Genomic DNA, 23,884 nt, shown 5'->3' with positions numbered 1-23,884 from the left:
TGCATAGCTGTAGTGTGTGGTTGGGGGTCTGTGGTCTAGAAGGCACCATAGTGCTGACTCAGAGGTTGCTGAGTGGTCTGGTAGCTATTGTCAGGATTGTAGCACTTGTCCTGTCCCCAGGGATACCACACTTCTGAAGGTGGGTCCTGGTTGAGTCTGACTAGACCAGGAGCCAAGGTAGACCAGATCCCAGAGCCTGCCAGGACCCAGACAGCCTTTGCTGGTAATCTAACCTGGTCTTTTCAGGTTGACTCCCCTGAGAATGGAGAAACAGCTCTGTGGAATGGCTGCTTTGAGTCTTACTCCTTGGAAACTCCTTGGAAGTCCCAGGATGAGCACCTAGGTATGGGTGTTGGTGTAGAGTCATTTGCTAGTCTCCTGGTGGGGATGGGGGCGAGGCACCTTTTCTACCCCGCCTTTCCTGTAATTAACATTTGTTTGTTAGTTACCTGGATAGGATTATTTTGTGTAGCTCTGACATTCCTGTCCAGCTCTGAGGTTTATTTTACTTCAGTTGATCTGTTAGATAAAACATACCGCCCCTCTGAGTCCTTCTATATCCAGTTTTACCTGCATGAAGGCATAGTGAGTACCATCTGGATCTGGTGTAGGGACAGGGAATGGTTAGACAAGACAGCTGGGTAGGGGGGTTGCCATGTCCAGGTCAGACTCTTGGTGCAGACGCTGTGGGATGGTACAGTTACCAGGATGTTTCTGAGCAGGAGCTAGACCTCTGTCCCTATCCCCCACGGGCAACAGGTTGGCACTTAGGGAGAGGAGAGGCAATCACCAGCTTTAGGGGTTCTCCAGAGAGAGGGTGCAGAAGGAGTGCAGGGTCCCAGTGGAGACTGATGGAAAGAGGGTGTTCTTGAGGCTGCAGAGGGCTGTGCCCCTGGGAACTTATGAACAGTGCCCAGGTTAGCCTCTACAGATATTCTGTAATCCTCCGTGGGTATCCCAGGCCTTTCCCCCTTTACCTTTGGGTCCCTCCTTCCTGAAGGTGAGTAACCTTGGATCCAAACTCATCTTTAAATGCTTCTGACATCCTTAGTCTCATCCAGCTTGGACCGGCTCACTTTTGCTCTCAGGGAGACTACTTTCTTCCTATATACATGTGTTGAATTTCAGCTGTAGAGCTGTCTCTCTAATTTAGCTGTGGGAGGTAGTCTCAGTTCTACTCCCTAGGGCTACAGTCCACAGTGCTTAGTCCTTAGAAGCCAGTCATTTTGAGAGATGGTAGCATCTGTCTTTGTCAGGTGAGAGAATGCACTGAGGTGTGGACACGCTGTTGGACACCATAATCATTTCTACATGGTCTTTACCTGTTTACCCGGGTTGTGGGTCTGCAAACCTCAGACTGGGCAGATGTGGGGGTTGTTGGTGGAGAACATATGAGAGGCTGAACAATGAATGAGCAGGTGTGTAAGTGTGTGGGAGATGTGCAAATGAATTAACCAGGGGGTGAGTGAGCAAGTGGGGGGTGGACCGCAGGAGTGCTCAGTCTTAAGGTCTGAGCAGGACTTCCTGGCATCCGTATCTGAGGCACATCCTGTTTCCTCCCTACCTTTCCAGCCTCTGCTTCTGTGAGGGCAATGAGGCTTCTGCCTGTTGAAGTTGGGGGTGGCTGGTGCCATCTTCCCTCCATTCTTGCTCTTCTGGTCTCTTGTTTCGCACACCTTAGAAACAATAGTTTAGCCTGAGATTTTAATCATAGTTTTAAGTAGTAAAGTGGAGTGCTTGACTGAGCACACATCTCATCCTACTTCCAGAGAACTGCCACAGAACTACTGGGGTCACACTGGAAATGCCTGGTTGGTTTGGGGCTAGCCAGGGCTTTCTATATAGTACACTGGGGCCCTACAGACTCTCCTTGTCTTCATGGTTTGCCTCAGGAGCAATGGTAGAAATGACGGGTGGGGATGAAACAAAGAGGTAGGAAGAAGACTATGAACAGTAAAGGTGGCCTGTCCTGTTAGTTATCTAGAATAGAAAAGAAAGACTTCTTTTTTTGAAGGTAAACCTGGCTTCAATCATGGGGATGAGGGAGGTCAGAGAGAGTATACTCTGAGGCCTTGAGGAGGATAGTTTCTTGTCTGTGCCCATTTCCTGTCTGTAAAGGGGGATGGAATTGATTGGATTGTTACTGTATGCTATGCAGTGGAATTGGAAACAGAACCTTGGACCCAGGGCCCTGTGAATGCTGGATGGGTGCTGGGTACTCCCACCAACATCCTCAGCTCTAGTTTTTTTTTTTTTTTTTTTTGTTTCTTTTTGGTTTGTTTGATTGAATTAGTTTTTTTTGTTTGTTTGTTTTTGGTGACAGTTTGGCTCTGTAGCCAGCCAGGATGCTCTTGAACTTGAGATCTTAATGCTTCAGCCTCCAGAGAGCTGGGGTGACAGGTGTGTGCCATTGCATTCAGGTACAGTTTTTGATTCATAAAAAGCAAAACGGGTTGGTAGTGATGCATCCAAAGGAATTGTTCTAGGGAATTCGGCAGTGCGCAGCTGGTCTTGTCCTGCTCTCCTGCCCTCTTGGAGGCTGAGGAATGTATGAGACGAGAGATACTGGAATAGGACTTGGCAGCCGTGTGAGCATCCTGAGATGCCTGAGAATCTTAGAGCTGGGGGTGGTGTGCCAGCTATGTAGATGCATTTGGCCCTAGAGGCTTGGCCAAGTATCCCTGAAGCTGGTTCTCTGGGTACTTTTTTCATCCATGGATGATGAAGGTGGAGAGTCCATTCACATGTTTATCCAGAGCCATGGGGAAGACACAGGTGGGGTCAACACTGTACAGTCCCATCCCACTTGTACCTTCACATGGTTCTTGAGTGGCTTTCTGTTCTAGAGGTATGTAAACTGACAGCGCAATGCCCCGACCAAGGTCATTCAGAACAGCTAGGAATTATGGGTAAGTCTTAGCCAGCTCCAGAGCCCGAGCCAGTGGTCATTAGCTTTGTAATTATACCAGCATCCCTGGAAAGCAACACACACTCTGTTTTCTCTGTGGCTGCAGAAGCCCCTGGTCCTGTAGGAGCAGGACTCATCCCTGCCTCCACACTTCTGTAGAGTGCTACCTTTGGGCTGGCTATGCTCACATCTTAAGAGAAAGTCAATTATTTCTGAGTGGGGTGGCAACACACAAAATTTAATCCCAGCATTCTGGAGGCAGAGGCACAGATGGTGAATTTGAGGCCAGCCTGGTCTATAGAGTGAATTCCAGGACAGTCAGGCAGGGTTGCTTACACAGAGACCCCGTCTCAAGCAAACAAACGAGATAGTTTATATACGTTGGTGTTTTGACTGCATGTGCGTCTGTGTGAGGGTGTTGGATCCCCCCCCCACAGGAGTTATAAACAGTTGTGAGCTGCCATGTGGTACCGGGAATTGAACCCAGGTTCTCTGGAAGAACAGCCAGTGCTCTTAACCACTGAGCCATCTCTCTAGCCCAAGGTTTCTTAAAATAACTTAATTCTATTTCTTCCTGGTGACAGTGGCTGCCATCTTCACACCCAGATTTTTTTTTCAAGAGTACATCTGTATGTAAGATCTCTATAACAGCCACACATGCACATATAGTATCTTAGCTCCCTGACTATACTGCCTCTCATTAGTCTCACACCGCAGTGGTTTCAGTCCTGGTTGTAGCATTTTCTCTTAGAAGTAACATGACCGGGGACTGTTGTGCAGGATTTTTGAAGATTAGGTTTCAGGTTAGTTTTCCTTTTGAAGCGTTCTGTAAATTGAATGTAGAGCCAGGGCTAGAGACTGTTAGCACAGAAGTTACTGCTACGCTGGTGTTGTAGATCTCCACGCTAACAGCCAGAAGGCACTGGGATTTCTGTACCGTCCTCTGCTGGTGGATATGTAATCAGCTCCCGAGTTCTGCTGTTAGAGCCATGCGAGAGCATCCTCACTTACAGTTTCTAGTCTGAGCATTTCTTAGTCTAGATCTCTAAAGAGTATTTCATTGAACAGTTGTGGAACTATTTCCAAACTGACTTGCAAACATTACACCTGTTCACCCACTAGTGTGTGAAGGTGGGTTTCACCTCATCCTTACCTGAACAGTTTTATTCCTTCCTCTCTTTGTTTTGTTTGCCTTTCCCCAAGACATCACACATTGTTCCTTAGGGAAGTTTATCGTGTTTATGGGCACTGCTTCATACCCTCTTCCTCTCCTTCTCATACATCCATTCTTCCTCATACATACTGATCATCTGACCTGGTGAGACCCAGTCTGCTTCAAAGGAAGATTCAGAGGGAACCAAGAGGAATCTTTGCTGGGAAAATCTGAACCCCCTGACTGCTGGATCAGACACAGGGCAGCCAAGGGAGAGAGAGAGATGCACAGGTTTTGGGCTGTGGAGGGGTAGATGGAGGGAATTCCTTTGATAGGGGAATGGGCAGAATCCATTTCATTTGTCCCTCAAGGATGGGATCCTGCCACCAGGAGTAGCTAACGTTTAACAAATGCTTGTATGCAGCACTGTGACTGTTACTGGGAATGGATGTCCTTGAATCTGGGCGGTCACTTTCACTGTCTAGATGGTCTTGGGCTAGGCTTTTTCTGAGCAATAATGATTCTTCCTTTTGTTTTTGTTTTTAAGGACAAGCGTTTCTCTGTAGCCCTCGTTGTCTTGGATTTTGCTTTGTAGACCAGGCTGGCCTTAAACTCTGAGACCTACCTGCCTCTGCCTCCTGAGTGCTAGGCTTAAAGGGGTGTGCCACTACTGCCTGGCAGTAGTGATTCTTAATCGCGTCTCCTCAGCTGAGCACCCTTCTCTTGAGGATGGTCAGAAGTGTTCAGAGATTTGCAAATCCAAGGTTATGCAGTGACCTTAGGACAGGATTGTGCCTGAGGGAAAAACTAGGGCATTCTGGGAATTTGCTGCTGTGCTGTTCATGACTTGTCTTCTCCTCCCTCCCTGTAGATTGTCTCCTTTTAATCACTGGCCAGCCATAGAAAGCCATTGTCAGGAGAGCAGGGCATTGCCACAGAAGGGCTTCCTGTGCCTATGTGAGCAGATCTGTGTATTTCTGTGGGTCTGTGTGCTTGTGTGTGAATCTGTGTGCATCTTTATCTCTGAACCTGTCTGTGTGTTGGAGTCAGGGTATGTATGTGCACGTGTGAGTTAGCCTCGGGTGCTAGCAGCCCAGGGAAGAGGCTGGTCACCATAGTGGTGGGCTTCGTGTGTGGCTTCTCTGTATCCCATCATTTAGGTGTCCAGAAGCACTTCCTATGTGCCTGGCACTGTCCTGTTGTAAACACAAAGAGGCAAGCCTGTCTTAAAAGTCCTTCACTGTTTATAAAATCGTGGTCTGAGTGCGGTATGATGCCTCCTGGGACCAAATGCACTTGGCAACACTGGATTAAACAGAGCTACAACTTTCTTAAACCTTCAGTGTTTCTTTTTTCTTTTTTTCTTTTTTTTTTTTTTTGATCCTTTAAAATGTTCATGGGAGAGTCTCTCAGAGAGCCTCACGGTTTGTGATGAGCACTAGATCCCTTGTGGCTGGATCTCCTCACCTCAGAGTGACTTTCAAGGCTTTAAGGTTTATACGTCTGCTGGTTGTTCACGTGCTCATTCATGCATCCCATGTGTTTACTGAGCATGTACTCTATGCCAAGGCTCCAGCGACAGGTGCACGTGTAAGCTCACTGTATGTAGCTGGAGGGAGAGGCTTCTGCAAGGATACCAGTCAATAGCACAATTCCTGTTCAGAGGGGAATGGCAAGGAGAACTGTCAGGACAGGACCATCCTGGAGGGGTTTCTGATGGGAGGGGACCCAAAGGGATTTGCTTCCACAGGGTGGAGAATTTGTGGGAGGTGGCAGGGTATTCCTGAATTCCCTCCCCACTTACTGCAAGCACCCCTCACCCCCACTCAGTTCCTTTTTTATTTTTTGGCTTTTCTGGTGCAATCCAGGCCCCAGAGAGACTTCCTGGGTGATGGGTCAGCTCAACTGAGGCTGTCACCAGCAAAGGCTTAGAATTCTGAGTATCATTCTTGCCCCAGGAACCAAAATGTTACATCCTTCACCCCCACCACAGACACAAACACTCAGTATATCAGCTTGATGGGAGGCCTCAGGCCATGACCCATCTCTTCAAGGACCATTCCTCAGGGTGCCTCCTCTGTCTGGTCTCTGCATTGTCCCCAGCACCTGGCAGTGGACTCAGATTCTAGACTTATTTGACAGATGGAGAAATGAGGCCAGGAGGCTCTTCAGTCTCCTCAGAGGCAAGGTCCAGAACCTGGCCCTTCCCCAGGTCATGCTGTGACCAGAGGGCTTGGGTTGGGGACACCAGAGACTTACAGGGCAAGAGGTGGGGAGTTGGGCCTACTGCAGCCTGTCTGTGGACTTGTCTCAGAGATCTGGGTGCAGGGACACCAGGGCAGGGACAGGAAAACAGGGAGGCAGTGGTTGAAAGGGAAGAGGTCATGGATGGATAGGGAAGAAATGGGAGTAGGGAAGCAGTTAGGGGAAAGGAGGGGTGGAGGTGGTGAGGTAGGGGGATGGGATAAGGGTAAGTGAAGCAAGCCCGCGGCTCCGGGGACCCGCGAAAGCCTAGTGGCCTTGGGAACGTGGCCCTTTCGGGGTCCCCACCCTCCTGCCCCTGGAGGCGGTCCTGGGACTCCTTTGAGGCGCCGTCCTGGGAACGCGCCGGCTGCCCCCTGCTCCGAGGACTCCATGGCTGCGACGCAGTAACTCAGGGCCTGGGCTTGGCACAAAGCGGCCGCGGCGGGGGACTGGCTGGGAAGGCACGGGTTGCGCCGCTCGCGCGTCGCCGGGTGGCCCCCGCCACTCAGCCGATCCCGGCGCCCCCAGGCCTCAGAGACCCAGGCCCGGCGGGGGCGGCGTCGCGACCCCAGCAGGGTGCCGGCCGGTGCTGGGTGGTAGGCTGCAGCCCGTAGGCCAGATGTGCACCTTGGGGAGCCTTGGGGTCCTGGAGCCCGGATTGGCCTCCAGCTTTGGGGCGGGGCTTAAGGAGGTCAGAGGCTGCAGCCTGGCCTGTGCACTGTAACACAATCAGTGCCCTCCATTGCTTGCTTCCTTGGGGCCAGGGCTGTTCTGAGCACCTCACACCAATTCAAGCTTCACAAACACCTATGGGCAGGTACTGTGATCACTCGTGGGTTACGGGGGTGGGGGATCTAAGGCACAGGGATGTAAACTCAATTGCCCAACGCTGGACAGCTAGAACTAGTGTTTGAAGTCAGGCTAGGAAACCTCAGATCTATACTGTCTCTGCGTTATGCCAGGAATCCATAGATAGGCTGGGTTCTCTCCCTCTTCTCTCTCTCTCTCTCTCTCTCTCTCTCTCTCTCTCTCTCTCTCTCTCTCTCTCTCTCTCTCTCTCTCTCTTTCTCTCTCTTCTCTCTCTCTCTCTCTCTCTCTCTCTCTCTCTCTCTGAGATAGGGGTCTCCTGTATTCCATATTGGCCTAAAACTTGTATTACAGCTGAGCTGAGGATGATCTTGAATTTTTGATCCTCTTGCCCTCTACTCTCCGAATGCCGTGATTACCAACATATACTAACACACCTAGTTTATGGGATGCCAGAGATCCAAGTTCTGGCTTTGTGCATGCTAAGTAAGTGCTACCTGATGAACTGCATCCCCCGCCTTGAATGCTTTGTCCAAGAAATTACAGGCAAAAGACCTACAGACAGATCCAAGCTTGCCTCTTAAAATTCTCTCCCTTCATTTTCAGTAGAATGGCTGGTACTGCCTAAGCTGGACGGCCATTTCTGAGGCATTCTGGCTACCCGCCTTCACAGGGAGCTGACTTCAGAGTGAGGGAGTCAGACAGAGCACACATTGCCAATGGCTAATTCTCACTGAGAACCTGCTCTGCTTATCTGACTTCCGGTCCTCTGGGAGGACATTCCAGAGGAGGAGATGGGTTACAGCTGACTTGGGAAGATGGGAGAGAACCACAGAGGAAAGTAGACAAGCTTCTTTGTCTTTGACCTCAGGGCTACCTTCCTTTGCCTGGGCCCAGCCCAGCTCTGGATAGAAGGAGAAGCAAAAGTCATTGTCTCCATCCTTGGGAATCTGTAGAACAGAATCTGTGGGAATGTGGGCTGTGTATGTCTGGAGGGTCTTTGAGGCTTGAGAATAGTGGATAGAAGAGGAATGTAGAATAGTAGAGAAGTCCTGGGTATGGGGTGGCCTTGTCGGTAGTCTGCTGGTGTGCACACAGTACAGACCATGGTCCATTGTAAAGTCCCCATGATGGCTGTCTAAGCTTTGGTCTCTACGTTTACTTATTTTGTGTGATGTATATAATGTGTGGCTGTGCACATGTCCTAGCATATATGTATATAGATCAGGGGACAAATTGCAGGAGACTATTCTCTCCTTCCACCCTGTAGGTTCCAGGGATTGAGCTCTGATCACTAGTCTTGGTGACAAGTCTCCTTACCTGGTAAGCCATCTAGCTATTCTTTGAGCCTTGGTTTTTAAAAGGCCTCTTCTTAATTTCGTTTATTTTTGGTGGGCACTGAATATTGAACCCGGTGACACAAACGTGTTAGAAAAATATTCCGCTACCAAGTTCTGTCACCCACTCTTTACCTTATTACCTTTATTTTTTTTTAATGATAGGTTCATTTTTTATTTTATGTGTATTGGTGTTTCCCCTGTGCGTATGTTTGCTTGAGGGTGTCAGATCCCCTAGAACTGGAGTTACAGACAGTTGTGAGCTGCCATGTAGGTGCGGGGAATTGAACTCAGGACCTCTGGAAGAACAGCTAGTGAGTGCTCTTAACTACTGAGCCATCTCTTTAGTCCTCTATTATCTTTATCTTTATTTCTTAATTTACTTAATATCTATCTATCTATCTATCTATCTATCTATCTATCTATCTATCTAGATGCTTTGTCTGTGTGTATGTCTGAGTACCACGTATGTGCTTGGTTCCCTTGGAGGCCAGAGGATAGCCTTGCATCCTCTGGAACTGGAGTTACAGACGGTTGTGAGATGCCATGTGGCTGCTGGGAATTGAACCCAGGTCCCCTGGAAGAGCAGCCAGTGTGCTCTTGACATTAAGCCTTCTCTTTAACCCCTATTATCCCTATTTTTAAATGAATTCAAGCCTCCTGTCCAACATTCAGCTTTCAGTTCTGCAGGAGCCCCTGATAAAGTAGTATTGGCATGAACACCATGTTCTTAAAAGACACATACGTTTATAAACCTCTGAGAAATGTGTAGTTCTAGAAATGCGTAGTTCATCATGGAACCGCCACACACCCAGGGAGATAATTTTGGCAAGGTCCCTTCTGCTGTGCCAAGTGAGAAAAGGGGTCCACAGAAGCTACAGGCTTTGTTCTAAGTTCAGTATTACCAGGGCTTTTTGCTATAGTGAGCTGGACCGTTTAGAACGTGTAAGAACCTTGCTGGGGTCTATGACCCCATGCACACTGTTAGGGCTGAGGATGGAAGGGACATCCTGACACTTCAGCATTGCTGCTAGTCCCTAAGTCTGCCAAGCCAGGCCAAGCCGCTCCCATCCCCCATCCTGGATCCTTGAGAAGTCAGCTGCCCACATGTGTCCACAGTTCAATCCGTTTGGGTGTCTCACGGGGCTTTATTCCGAATGTCCTGTCCTCTTCACCGAATCCAAGTACTGGTTCTCCATGTTCTCCAGGGCTAATGTGAAGGCCTGCCCTGGGTTTCCTGAACTCATTTCTCACTAGGGGTGTGCTAGGTGAGGCCAAGCTTGTCCCTGCCTTCCTGTGTATCACATCCTGCTTTATTTTCTTTGGAGAGTCCTCCTGGGAAGTTTGGCCAATGAGTAAGAGGCAGCAGAAGGGGACAGGGTGCTTATCATTTTTTTTTTTTTCTTTTGAGGCCTACTGTGTACCAGTTCCGAGATGACGGCTAGAAGAGCCTCTCGTGATCCCCTCAGTAATCCTGTCAGGTTGGCACCCATCTGTTTACCTGGCTGCAGGCATTGAGGGAAAGCGCAGTATGAAAGGACATAGTGACTAGATGTAGTGGGGCCAGCTAGAGTCACTCCTGGGCTGTCTTCAGCATACCTGGTGAGTCAGTGCCAATCCAGAAGGCCTAGGTGAGCCAGTGAGGAGAAAAGAAAACGTTCTAGACTCCGAGCTGGTGACAGACACTGTCTGCCTGAGGACGGTGGTCATCTTTATCCCTTCCCTGTTCCTGGGCTGGGTCCACTCCTGAGGCTCTAGTTGGGAATAAACAGTCCGGACAGGTTAGGGAGGGGAAGGCTGACCAGGGTGTCCCATTGACAGCCGAGAGGTTGGTGAAGCAGGCTGTGCTTGCTTCCTAGTGTTTTGAGAACCTGGCGATACCCAAGGCCAGCTCTTCTGTTCTGTGAGATGAGAATTAGTGTACATAGGGTGGGAGTCTTCTTTTCTCCCATGGCTTTTCCCACCCCACTCTTCCAGGCTTTGGGAATTCTGGATCACCAGGAATCCTAGATGTGATTGTTGACGGCATAAGGGGATAAAAGTAAGGTGTCTACTTGAACTGTTTGTCCTCTGAGCTCGGAGGTGTCCCCTGAGCTCCCGGACTGGCCTGTAAGTCTGCTGCATGTTTCCTGCCACCTCCTACCCCCTCCAAACTCTCACCATCCCACAGGTCTATGTCCCTCCTGTGTCAGGTTGCTCTAAGTCTTTGCCTCCATGACTTTCTTCCCCCATCCCCCACAAAAGCCTGGAGCCCTGGATACACTCCTATATCAGGACACTGAACCCCCCCTACATTCTCTGCCCCATCCCCTCCTTGCTTAGCTTCCTGGAACTCAGGCACCCTGGAGGTTTCTGGACCATATCGAGTTGCCTGGGTGGGTAGATGCTTCCTTTTTTTTTTTTTTTTTTTTGTGGCCATGGGTTGGGGAGTTTTTAAAGAGACTGGTGTCTGAGCTGGGTCAGTCATGGGTGGAGGCCTACCTCTAGCTGGTGTCTCTTGGATCAAACTGTGTCCCCTTGTCCTTCCCCTGAGAACCCTGAGATCTGGTTGCTCCTCCTGGGTGGGGATCAACTTGGGCGGCGTTTCCTGTCTCCCTCCCTTTCCTTTTTCACCAGACTCCCTAAGGATGCATCTTGGGGACAGGGGCCCACTCCAATCTTCTCACTGGTGAGCTGTGGCTGACTTGGCCTGGCACAACCACAGTTCTTTTGAACAAGGGCCCAGCATGGGCTGCGCTACATTTCTGCTCCCTACCCCAGGAGCCCAACCTCCTGGCAGGACAGCTGGGCCCCAGCTGGGCACACCTCCTGGTGTGAGCCAACCGGCTGCTCCGTATAGACTGGAGGGTGGGCTCTAGGGCTAAAGAGATGGAAAAGGAGCCTTCAAGGCAAAGGGAAGGACCAACCTGGGGAGGAGTCCTAATGAAAGCCTCCCCCGCCCCTGCAGTTAATTCTGAGGCGATTTTTGACAACCCTCACGTTTTCTGCAGCGCCGTTCAGCCACTCTGCCTGGCCCCCCAAGGCCTACTGCACACATGGTTTTGCTTTTCCAGGCATCCTCCCCTGGTTCCCTCCCCCTGGGTGCCTTCACGAGCTCTTCGGCCCCCTCCCCCAGCCCTCCTGGGCCCCCTCCTTCCTCCTTGACCCACTTTAGTCCCCTGTTGCTGGGGGAGGGGAATGCGCAGCCGGCGGCTCTGATCCTGGCTGCCTCCCCCAGCATCCCTTGGGGCGGGCTCTGGATGGAGCCAGCAGGCTGAGCCGGCCTGGCCCCAGGGACTGGCACACGGCGAGCTCCGTGTGGCAGCCTCCCTGCCCCCTTCTTGGACAGACAGTTCTGGACAGCTGCCCCTGCCCGGGCCCCTGGGAGGCCCTGCCAGGACACGGCTCTGGTTTCCCCCAGCCCCAGGAGCCCTGGCTGTAGAGGTCCTTCCCACCACTGCCTCCTTGCAGAGCACTTCCGGGAGGAGCCACAGGGCAGGGTCCACCCATCCTTTCCCTTTATCTCTATTGCAGAAGCTTGACCTGGGGTTGTCTGCAGTATGCTATTAACCTGTGTGACCTGGGGTACTCCATTAGCTCCCTCTACGCCTCTTCAGTATAGAGAGGAAGTCAGAACTCATAGCTAATCTTGACTAAGCAGGATCAAGCCCCAAAGACTGCGAGTCACCATGTGTTTAGATCTCAGTTTCCTGTCACTGCATTGGGATCATGATTTCTTATATCTGTCTTCAAGGGGAAGCCGTCCCACAGTGACACCCCTACACCTGGACTAATCCTCTCACACTCTGTGGTCTCTCCAACACCTGATCTGTCGACTCCTCAGCTGCAGTGGCATGACTGAGGGTGTGGCTTCTGGCCCCTTTGGGACCCTTCCTAAAACATTGACTAGGTGCCCTTTTGCTCCACGATAGGTCATGGGAAGGCCAAGTACTAGCTTGCTAGGGATGGCTCTTCTAATACTGCGGCCCTTTCTTGAGGTTTGACGTCTGACCCCAGCCTGGTGTCCCCCCTTGGTGAACACAACCTGGGGATGCAATAGGCCCTGGGGTCTGCTTTTAATGCAGGGCTTGGGTAAGAGCAGCCAGTTTTCTGTGCCCTGCCCTCTGGCCTCTTGCATACTGTCTCCTCCACCCTTCCTGCCACCCTACTCAAATCCAAGTGTGAATAGGTGGGAGGTCGAGAGGGGCTGTTAAAATTTGTGAGGTACCCCCCTCCTTCCAATCTGCCCTGTTTTTTTTTTTTTTTTCCTTCTTCTTCCTGGAGCCTTGACATCATCCTTCCTCTGGGAACCTTTTCATTTGGCCATCATTGTCTTGCAGAATAAAGGAGGACTGGGAGGTGGGAAGGGGCTTTGGGAATGAACTCAGGCCATCTTTTCTTATTTGCCTAATTTCCTCACTCAAATGTGTCTTGTGATTAAACATTTTCTTAGCACGCTTGGTCAGGGCCAGGCTGGAGTTCTTTTCATAAACACTGGCAAGTGAGTTTACCAGCCCTGTTTGTATTAGCTGGAGGTTTCATTTGCATAGCAATTGTTCTTATGAAACGGAATAATCACTCGCAGTTTATGAAACTGTATAAATACCTGGGTCTGTGTCCTTGGTGCATGCACAGGTCTTTCTTCCCACATGTAAATGTATCTTGTTTGGGGATGAAATTCAGACTCCTGGAAAAAGCTGTGGTGCTTCAGGGTTTCTCTGAGGAGCTCAGGGTTGTTTCCCTGGCTGGAGTCCTGGATTGTGACTGTTGAGGACGGGTGGGGTTCTGGAGTTCGTGATGGTGAACTGATCTAGTGACTGGGTGCCCAGTGAAGCTAAGCCAAGGGGCACATTGGAGACTCCTCCTTCATGCAGCCCTCCCTGACTTTCCATTAGAGTTTGTCTGTTTTGTTTTTCCCAGTCTGGGTTTCTCTGGCCAACCCCGGGCTGGCCTCAAACTCAGAGAGATCCGCTTGCCTCTGCCTTCCGAGTGCTGGGGTTAATGTGATCCACCACTGCCCAGGTTGGAGTTCTTGGAATGACCATGCTCTGTAGTCAGGTTATACTTGAACCTGTGGTCCTTTCTCCTCTGCCTCCTGAGATGCTTATGGACTTCTGCTATCTAGATGAAGGCTGCAGACTGGAGGCCTGAGGATGAGGGTACCTCATGGACTTTTTAATTTTCATTTTTTTTCTTTGAAACATGCAGGTGCAGAAGTCAACCACCCACTTGTAGATATGCTATGGCAGGCTTTCATTGTCCCTTTTTAAGATTTATTTTATGTGCATTTTATAAATTTTATTTATTATTTATAGTGTTTTGTCTATATGTATGTATGTGTACCATATGTGTGCCTGGTGCCCACAGAATCCAGAAATGGTGTTGGATCCTCTGGAACTAAAGTTAAGGATGGCAGTGGACCAGCATGTGGAATTGAACCTTAGCCTCCACAAGAGAGCAAGTGTTCTAAACCACTGAGGTTTTTCTAGCCCCTGCACTGTCTTTGGAAGAAAGAAACCCGTGTGGGAGACGCCGGTGGCATCCCTGCAAAACTCACACGGTGGCTTCTTTTTCTAGTACCTAGTGAGTGGACCTGGTTCTGGGACCATGAGACCCACTTTCTTGCTTGGCAAGAGTCCTGAGGCTTGTGTGTATGTGTGTGTGGGGGGAGGTGGTTTGCAGGAGGGCATAGCTATCTGCTGACTGGAGTCTCCTGCCTGAGCAACGAATTCTTTCTCTGTAGAAATTTTCTGTGGAACTTGGGTTTTTTTTTTTTTTTTGGAAAAAAAAAGGAAGAAAAAGAAAAGGAAAAACACATACACACATCTATCTATCTATCTATCTATCTATCTATCTATCTATCTATCTATCTATCTATCTACCCATCATTTAGTGTGTGTGTTGCATGCCTGCGCATTTCCCATGGTGATCCTGTGGTGACCAAAGGGACAGTCTGTAAGATTCAGTTCTCTCTTTCCATGGCATAGGGGTCTGAGATTGAATTCAGGTCAACAGGTGTGGTGGTAAGCCAGCACTCTTACCCACTGAGTCATCTTGCTGGCCCAGAACATCCTCCCCTGCCCCTGTGGAATTCTTTGTTGCCCTTTAGGTTCATGTCTCCTTGTCTCTGCCCCAGTGGTTGTGGGTTCAGGGACCTTCTGATAACCGAATTAGTACCAGGAAGAGAGATGATCCGTGCAAAATCGTCACGTTGAGTGGTCATATCCTCATTCCTAGTGGCTTCTGTTTTCTAAAACATTCTTGGCATTTTCCTTAGTGGCTCATTTTAGAGCATTTCCTAGTCTTAGTCTGTGTTTTAGACTCAGGCACTATAGGCTGGATGGGTCGGCTGACCCAGCTGGGATGATGTTTGCTAGCTGGTTCGAAAGAAACTGGAAATCTGCTTGAAAAGTTGACTGGACCAGGATAGTACCATCCATTAAGAAATGGCTTGACAAGGACATGGGTGCTTCAGCATCCAGGGCCTTTGGATCCTGACTGATTTGGGGGAGCCTGTACTTTAATGGGAGCAGCAAAGCCGGGTACCTCAGGATAGCTGGGGGGGCCCTGATGTCCCCTTATGGAAGTAGCTCCTGAAGTTTCTGGTGAACCATGGTATTCACTGTGGACTGCCTGGTTGGAAATCTGCTTAGTGGTCTCCTGGTGTCTTCTCAATAGCTCTCAGAGGCATTCTCCTGCTTTTATGGCTGTCTACACTGAGGCTCTGAGGCCTGAGGTCATGCAACTGGTAAATGAATGGAAGTGTTAGGATTTGAACCTGGGTTTCCTCTGCCTCTGGAGCCTGCATCTCTCTACACTTATCCCACAGTTTCAGTTTCTCTAGCTACCAGGGAGGTAAAATATGAAGCAGAGAAAGCTTCTGTTATAAACTTTTTCTTACCTCTCCTGTTGGGCAGGAGCCTAGAGTCAAGCGCTTTTTAAGGTGTTTAAGCTGAAGTCTCCTCTCCGCCCTGCCTTGATGACCTGAACTTTGCTGTGGGCAAGATTTCTCCCACGATCTAAGGCCTCCCAAGTACAGAGAACCTGAAAAGAGTCTCTGCAGAGGGGCTGGAGCTGCTGGAGGAACTAACTGGCTGGCTGACAGGGGTGGCACCATTTTGGCAGAGTGCTTTAGCCGGCAAGGCCAGTAAGTCAAACTCAGAACAGCCCATGCATAAGAGGCTGTTTCTATAATGGGAGGAGAGACCTGGAGGAGTGCAGCCGTGGAGCACTACTGAGTTCTGCCAGCCCAGACCCTGGTATTTTCATCCTTACGCTTTGTTCTGCTCAGCTCACACGGGCCCTTGTTCTCAGATTTGTCTCCTGATGGAAATGTCTGCTACTGTACCAGAGAACACACATGTTTGTGTCCAAAGTGCAGAGGAGAGAGAAATTCCCTGACAAAGGTGTGTCTTTGGAGGAAGGGGGCCTCTCCTAATGACTCCAGAGCCCCTTCTTTGTGTCTTATTGATGAGAATGGCATCCTGTTAAGATCCAGTCTAGCCACAGGCCAACTTGGAGTTAGTGGCCTCCAAGGACATCCAAACAAAAATCTTTGTTAGGTCAGCAAAAAAAAAAAAAAAAAAAAAAAAGAGGTGGGAAGACTGTGGATGAGAAGGTTTCAGAAGGACCTCAAATGCTTGTACCCCTTTGCATGTAAAGTTTGAGAACACCATCTTACTGTTCTGGGCTCTGCCCCACCCTCACCCCAACCCTTTCTCTGTGCATCTTCCTTAATGTGAACAGTGGTATTTTCTGCCTAGACTGGCAGACCCCTTCACAGCTTTTTGGAGTCACAACCTTTCTGCATAGTGGCATGGTCACTCGATAAGGCTTTTCAGACCACCTTTTTTTTTTTTTTTTTGCCAGGGCACAAAAGGGCCACGGGCAGTCATCTCTCTCTCTCTCTCTCTCTCTCTCTCTCTCTCTCTCTCTCTCAATGACAGAGGAGCTATCCTCAGCAGAATTGATTTGTTTTAACTTGCTGTGGTTCCTTCCTTGCTGGACTCTTAGCACTGCCTGAGAGTGCTCAGGGAGGAGGAGGAAGACCTCTCAAGTGCCTGGCATATCATTGCATTTTCAAATTTTCCCCGAGTGAAAAACCCTGAGTGTGCTAGAGCCTTCTCTGTGCCCTGCATCATCTGCTGGGTCCCGATCCCTAGGGCCTCAGTCTTTTGTTCTTTGTTCTGTGAGGAAGAGGAATCCCCAAGAGCCTCTGGACCCAATGGCTTTTTACTGTGGCAGAATTGTGGCAGGACTTCCCCAAGGGCCGGTGGGGGATGTCTCCCCTGTCTCAGGGCATGCAGTGGTGTGAGAGAGGAGCTCTGACAGTGTTTAGTTGGCTGGTCTGTGCTTGAAGCCTGCAGGCAGCACTGACGGACTAGCCTTCAGGATCTCACCCTTGTCCATATTGGCTGGGTCACTGTGCCCCAGGATAGCAATTTTCCATTGTTGTTGGGGACTCAGTGTCAGCAGCCCTCCTTGTCCCAGGAGAGCAATGTGGTTCCCAGCTGCTGAGTAAGCAGGCTGTCCCAGGAACCAGCAGGATTTTTCTGAGACAGCACCAAGGTGATGGGAATAACTAAGCCCAAGGCAGGTCATCTGGTAGCTCTTAGGAATTCCTGGTGGGGAGGGTCTGGCTGCTCACCATAGGAAGTTGAAGAGGGTTGGGCACACCCACAGGATGTGGATGCAACCACTCTTTTGGAACTTGGGAGGGGAGGAAGAGATGATAAGCCTACCGGAGTGTGGAACACAGGTGGACGGCAGGGAGGGATCTAAGTCACCAGAGGAAGCTCAGAAGGGAAGAGCCCTGAAGGCAGAATTTCTGCCACCAAGCTCTGGTCATTTGGGTCCTCAGGCTGCTCAAATCTCTGCTCAGTTTAGCAAGTAGGGGGTCTCTCTGTGTGTAGGAAAAGGACTTCCTGGTCTCCAGGCCTCTTCTCCATGGCAGGGTGGGGGGCTTTTATTTTAAGTACTTTTTTGTGGTTTATTTATTTTTATTTCTTGTGCATTGGTATTTTGTCTGCATGTTTGTCTGCACGACGGTGTCAGATCCCGTGAAACTTGAGTTATAGACAGTTCTGAGCTGCCATATGGGTGCTTGGGATTGAATCTGGGTCTGCTAGAAGGGTAGCCAGTGGTCTTAACCACTGAGCCATCTCCTCAACCCCTAGATTGGGCCCTTTTTAAAAATAAAGCACCGGGCCACTCCAACAGCTCAGGGTCTACCCAGGGCCTTTGTGCAATGTGTTGGTTGCAGTGTTAACACAGTGAGCAAGAGACTTGATGGTGGGGCTTCAGGCTCTGTCCCCCAAGGAGGAGCTGTTGGAGCTGGCAGAGGGTTCCTCCACCCGCAGGCTCTTCTAGGGCCCTGATTCTGTCGCCTTTCTTTTCAGTAGGAAGTGTCGGTGTGAGTAATTACACATATTCTCACAAACTCGAACTATGCCTTATTTAAACTTTTATAAACATGTGTGTGTAATTCTAATTAACTACTCACATAAAGCCATCAGGTTAGGCAGGGGAAATGCTCATTTGCCAGACTAGTGCCTAAAAAAGCCAAGGAAAATATTATGTTCTTGCAACAAACGGCCTATTCATGTAGGTGGTTACCAAGATCAACAGTAGGTATTTGAGAGCAAGTGAGATTCTCAGCAGCCATGGCTGAGCCTCACTTGAGAGGGTCCCTGAGTTGCCTTTGGGTAGAATTGTCCACACGTCTGTCACACCTCTGTCCATGGACTTAGATCTGGAGGAGTGTGGAAAAGGGATTCTTGGGGTTGGTCTGGTAAAGCAGAGGATGGATTTAAAGCTGACTTCTATCTGTCTGTCTGTCTGTCCAGTACCAGGTGAGCCAGGTTCTTGGTGCCATGGTGAAAGATGTCACAGGGTTCTAGGACCACAGGAGCTCTGGTTGTTAGGGGTGGGGATACAGTACAGAAGATAAAGACGTGCTATGATAAAGTCATGGGAAAAGCTGGAGAGGGAGAAGCTGTCGAGGACAAGTTTGAGGCTGGGTGAGGAGGAGTGATAAGAGAAATGGTTGATCTCATGGTAAATAATGGCTGATCTCATGCTTCCTGGGAAGCAGGAAGAGCTGCTTTCCCCCTCCCCCTTAATGAAAAAAAACTTTAAAATGTTGTTGTGGAACTGGGGGCACAATGGCTTATATTTATAGTTCCAGCTTCTTGGAGAGCTGAGGCAGGAGGATAGTTTGAGCTTAGGAGTACAAGACCAGCCTGGGCAACATAGTGAGACCTTATCTCCGAAGGAAAAAGAAGTTGCTGTATTCAGCCACTTGCCGATGGGAACACACACACAAATATAAACAAAAGTAAAGCTACCTCTCTTCTTTGGGAAGAGTACTGTTATCCCCGAGGTCTTCCTATTGGACATTTTTATTTTCTTCCCAGCTGTCTTATCAAAGATCTTAGAAGAGCAGAGCCCAGTATTGGAGGGACCAAGACAGGAGGGTTCAGAGTTTAAGGCCAGCCTGGGTCATATAATAAAACTCTGTCTCAACAAACAAAACCAAGCAAACAAGCAAAATTAACTCTTAAAAAGGCCACAGATCCTAGAGTACAGCTAGCTTCCTACTGGAGAGTCCCAGGTGTCTACTCTTGGGTGGGAATTAGGGAGGCTTTGTTCTGCCCTGAAGATACTGGGACTGGAGTCCAGGTACCTTTGGTAGGTGTTTACAGCTAAAGTACTTGTGTGCTGCGGGCTGATGGTCTTGTGTATAGAGAGCATTCAGTGGTGATCCATGGAGATCCCCCTACATGCCTGGCTGTATACCTAAACACTCTGGGCTCAAGTTTTTTAAGCTGTCCTACCCAGCGGGGCACGTGGTGATCGCCATAGTATTATAGACAAGAAACTGAGCAACGGGGAGAACGGTGTCCTCCAAATAGAACAGATTTTTAGGGTCTCCTCTGACATCAGAACCTCAACATTTCAATCCCAGCACTGGGCAGGTTCTGTTAGGATGGAGCCTGGCACAGTTTCTTCTGAGTAATTCTTCTGTGGGCTGTGCTGCTGTATGTCCCTGCGTCATTTCTGGAGCTTGCCCTGTGGTGTGCATTCGGGAAGGCCATCTTGAAAGGTCCATCTGGGTTCTCCGGGCCATACTGGAGAGGGGTGTGATGATGAGCAGGGGCCCAGACCCACTTTGGTATGGAATAGCCCTTTTTAATGAGCGGAATTTTTTTTTTCTTTTTCTCTTGGCAATTTCCTGTGAAACTCTGAGAGCCAATAGTTAAGGGCCATCGGGAACCACCTGTGTCTTTTCACAGGGCTGGTGAGATTGGGTCTGGAGGTGAGGGTCTGTGTGAAGCTGCTTCATTCATTCCCTCCCTCACTCATTCATACTGAGGTGTGAGTTTCCAGCAAGGAGAGTCCCTTGGTCTCCAGTTTCCGGAGGCGCCCTGTACGGTCTAGATTCCAATTAGCTTAATTGCTTCATATTAGACTTCTTAGAAATGATTTTTTTTTCCTGCTGATGGCTGAGGTTCCAGGAAGGCTTCTCTTCACTGTCTTCCTTCCTGAGCCTTCCCATGCATGTCTCTTTTTACTCTTGTTTCTTCAGTTCTTGCTTGTACCTCAGTCTCCCTGGACCCGATGCTGAGGAATCAATCCATTTACCTCCACGTGACCAAAAAAGGGAAACAGTGTCTGATTTCTATAAATCTTGCATAGTGTATGTGTAAAAGGACACACGTGTTTTGAAAGAGAGAATTCCTTTCTAGGGTGTGTTTCAGCAAAGGAACTGGACACAAAACCCACCCCGGGCTCTCACCCTGTTCCTTTTCCTTTCCCCATTAACACCAGGTTTTTAAAAAAGTACTTTTCAACAACCCGAGGAAACAGTTACATCCTGATTGACACACAGGATGTTGGAACAGCATTCTTGCTGTTAAGTGATCAGAATTTCAGCCAAGGGAGTATAATGAAATCCACATAAAAATTTATTTACCTAATGAAAATCCCGGAGTAATGCGTAAGTGGTTCTCTGATAATAAAACGCAAATCTCAAACTATAACCAGGAGGACAATAATCTTCATTAAACGTATTGTCTAGAGGAAGCCCACGACATCCACTTAACAGTGATTTGATTTGTTTAGTAATTTCCAAGTAATATTTAAATTTTATTTCGAGCCTTAAGAACCGTCCAAGAGTTTCCTGTCGTCAAGGAGGACAGCAGGATTTAGGTTAGGGCCCACCAGATGATTCCAGGGCTTCTGTTATAGGGCACCCTGAACTAAGCCCTTGACCAGGCAGCTTGACATCTGGTGAGGAGCTGGGGTCCCGAAAGAGAAAGCAAAAGGGTTAGGTTTCCTCTCTGGGGGAGACCTAGGAAAGCTCCGAAGGGATCTTGGATGGGAGTCTTGGAAAGCCTCCAGAAGGGAAGTAAGTGCCTTGCCCTGGTTTATCCCTGGCCTGGGTGGAGCCCAGGCCTCTAGCATTCAGGTCAGTGCCCCTGTTTTCCTGAAGCTTTACATCCCGGGAGCACTCTGTAGAACCTTTGTCTTCCTCTTGGCCCCTGAGCATCTCGCTACAGGTCCTCACCCTGAATGGCGTGCCTGGACGTTAGTGGGAGACTGCAACTTTGGGTTCCAACCCTGTCACTAGCTGCAGAGCAGTGAGATGTGTCCCCCACCTTGTGAGCCTTGCTCTGGGCTGGCTGTCATTCTTCTCAGTCGCATGGAGGGCTTCCAGGGAGCCTGAGGTTCAGTGGAGTCTGTTTCAGGGTTGCAGTGTTTGTGGTGTAAATGTTTCCGATCGTGATTAGAGAAGAATTTCAATTTGAAATGTTCTGCCCAAGTTTGAAACTGATGAATCTCAGGCCTGGATGAACTAAACTTGCCTTTTAAACTTAATTTTGTTTTTGGTACTGAGCACTGAACCTCATATTTGCCAGACAAATGTTCTGTCATGGAGGCATGTTCCCTGCCCCTCAGCTTTTTACATTTTTTAGACAAATTTTACTAATTTGTGGGGCTGGTCTTGAACGTATGCTCTTCTTGCCTTAGCCTCCAGGCCTAGCAAGCCGCTTGGTTTTTTTTTTTTTTTTTGTTTTGTTTTGTTTTTTTGATATTTCTGCATTCATGAAGTCTCAAATAACCGATGAAAACGGCCATATGTGAATTAACTGCATGCATTTCATGCATTTGAACACATGTGAAACTTTTCTTCAAACATGAGTAGATTGCAGATGACCCTCCTCCGTCCTCCCTATTCTCCCCGTCCTTCCTCTCCCCTCTTTTCCTTTTTGAAATAAGCCACGGCCTCCTCACATGTCACAGAGCATGTTGAGATGCTCCTAACTCTAGTGGCCAAACAGGGCAATAGTGAAACACTAGCCTTGGCCTAGAATCTGGATCAGAGGCTTGTCATGAGTGCCACAGCTGCCTCAGTTTCCTTGCCTGGAATGCAGGATGAGCCCCTATGGCTTGCTCTTTGTTGGAGATTAAACAAGATACTGTGTGTAAAGCAGTCAGCACAGTGTCTGGCCCTTTCTCAGTCTCTGATGAGCAGGAGAGCCTTTGTCGATGCAGAGAAAGGACTGTGCAGAACAGAGGCTGGTGAAATTGAGCCTGGAGGCTCAGATCCACTGGGGATGCCAGCGCCGCAGTCCGGCCAGCCACCAGGCCTGTGTTTCCATCTAAGGGCTGGCTCGGGTTACTCCTGGCTTGTTAGAAACTCTGCTCAGGGCTTGCAGCCTCTTAAGTTCAAGGTTGATCCCAGGATTCTTCCCTCCATTCCCTCCACTCCCCCCAACATGGTCTTCTATCTGGCTCAGAGTCATTAGTCACCAGGATGAGAGAGTAGAGATGAGTCAGGACCTTTTGGGTCACACCCAGAGCCAGGCCTTGCTGATGGAGGGCCCACAGGATTCGCCATTCAAGAATGTACAAAAGCGTTTCAGTCCTGGTTTCAGCTGACCCCTAGCCAGGCAGGTCATTTAACCACGGTGAGCCTTGGTGTTGTGATCTGTTCAATGGATGTTTTAATGTCTCTCTCTGTGTGATGAAGCAGGTTGCTGCAAACAACCCTGCTGCTATCTTTCCCTATGGGAAGGTTCCTGGAGGAGGTTGGAGCTTATCTGGGAAAGAAAGACCTTGGATTTCTGTGGGGAGCAGGCCTGAGGGCTGGGGGTTCGGGAAGAGAGAGAGGTAGAGTGCTGGGAACAACCACTGGAGTCTTACAATAGAATGTGCATTCTCAGGAAGAAGGATAAAGGAGCTGCATCCTTTCTGGCCTGGGTTAATCGTCAAAATTTCCTGCAACTGGCTAGGATGCAGCCCAGGGGTAGACCACTTGCCTAGCATTGAAAACAGTTACTATCAGCACGATGGAGTGGGGATTCCTGTGGGAGTGATATAGGCAAGTGAGCTGACTTGTAATCTCACAGCAGCTTTAGGAGTTGGCAGTATAGGGGTCTCAACCCCCTGTCCCCTTATACCCTGGAGTTTCTGCCCATGTTCCTATGGGGAGCCAAACAATTGCTGGAGTGTCCCTTCTTGTTGCCTCCTGGTTTCTGTAACTCTGCCCTTCAATAGAGCAAGAGTTAGTGGAGATAACCAAACCACTGGGTGTGGCGGTGGCACAGACAAACCCAATGAAACCTGGACTGCATCCTCCCGAAGCCCTTTGTGGGTGTGCATTGGAAAAAATGCCTGGCCTCTGACCTTCAATGCTGCAGAGGGATGAGGCTGTGGGGGCTGCAGTAACTACCCCGAGCCTTGTGGTATCATCTGCCCTGGACCTATAAAAGGCCTGAGTGACAGCCTTCACTTTGGGCCTTCACACCTAGAACCAGGCCAGGGGGAGGAAAAGAGTAACCTACTGGGCCAGAGGAGGGGGCTGCCAGTCAGTGACAAAGGCAGCTACAGAGAAACAAAGAGACATCTCATGTTCTAACCTGTGGTTTAAAGAAAATGTGACTTGCCACCCTAGGAAGGCTTTAAGTGCAACCCCGAGTTCATGTGATTAAAAAAAAAAAAAACGAAAACAGAAGCAGAAACCAGGACCTTTGACAGCACAGGGCTCAGCTCAAGCCCAGGTGTGACTGCAGTCCCGATGCCTCCCAGGCAGGAAGCGTCCCCACCCATGCGTACAGGCACTTGGAGTCAGAGGCTGTCATCTGCTGCCAAATTTGGGAGCAAACATTTTTCTTTCTGGATTTAAATAATTGCATTGCATCCTAAGCTCTGGTTCTCTTCTGAAGCCAGCCCCAAATGACATTTGGCAGGCTGACCACAGTCTCCGCCCTGTGGGGTTTCTCAGGGTATTTTCCTCAAAGTCTGAGTAGCTGGCTTCTAAACTAGTTTATATTCTCTCTCTCTCTCTCTCTCTCTCTCTCTCTCTCTCTCTCTCTCTCTCTCTCTCTCTCCTCTCTCTCTCTCTCCTCCTGTTCAGGGCTCAAATTTTATTAAATTTAAGTTTTATTCCAT

General features: G+C 49.3%; 1 protein-coding gene across 2 annotated transcripts in view; it reads left to right on the top strand.

Annotated features, from left to right (window-relative positions):
• The window catches only part of ZNF423 (zinc finger protein 423), a 286,423-nt gene that overhangs the window by 8,142 nt on the left and 254,397 nt on the right, over nucleotides 1-23,884 (top strand). Inside the window, exon 1 of one of the 2 annotated variants that reach the window (XM_080937371.1) lies at nucleotides 7,058-7,122. The exons of the other annotated variant lie outside the window; for it this stretch is intronic. The gene's annotated coding sequence lies outside the window, so the exon portion shown is untranslated. Of the gene's footprint in view, nucleotides 1-7,057; nucleotides 7,123-23,884 lie in introns of those variants that run through there. 2 annotated transcript variants of the gene reach the window in all.

The sequence above is a fragment of the Micromys minutus genome, assembly GCF_963924665.1.
Source record: "Micromys minutus genome assembly, chromosome: 24".
Lineage (NCBI taxonomy): Eukaryota > Metazoa > Chordata > Mammalia > Rodentia > Muridae > Micromys > Micromys minutus.
This window is presented reverse-complemented; position numbering and strand designations above follow the sequence as displayed.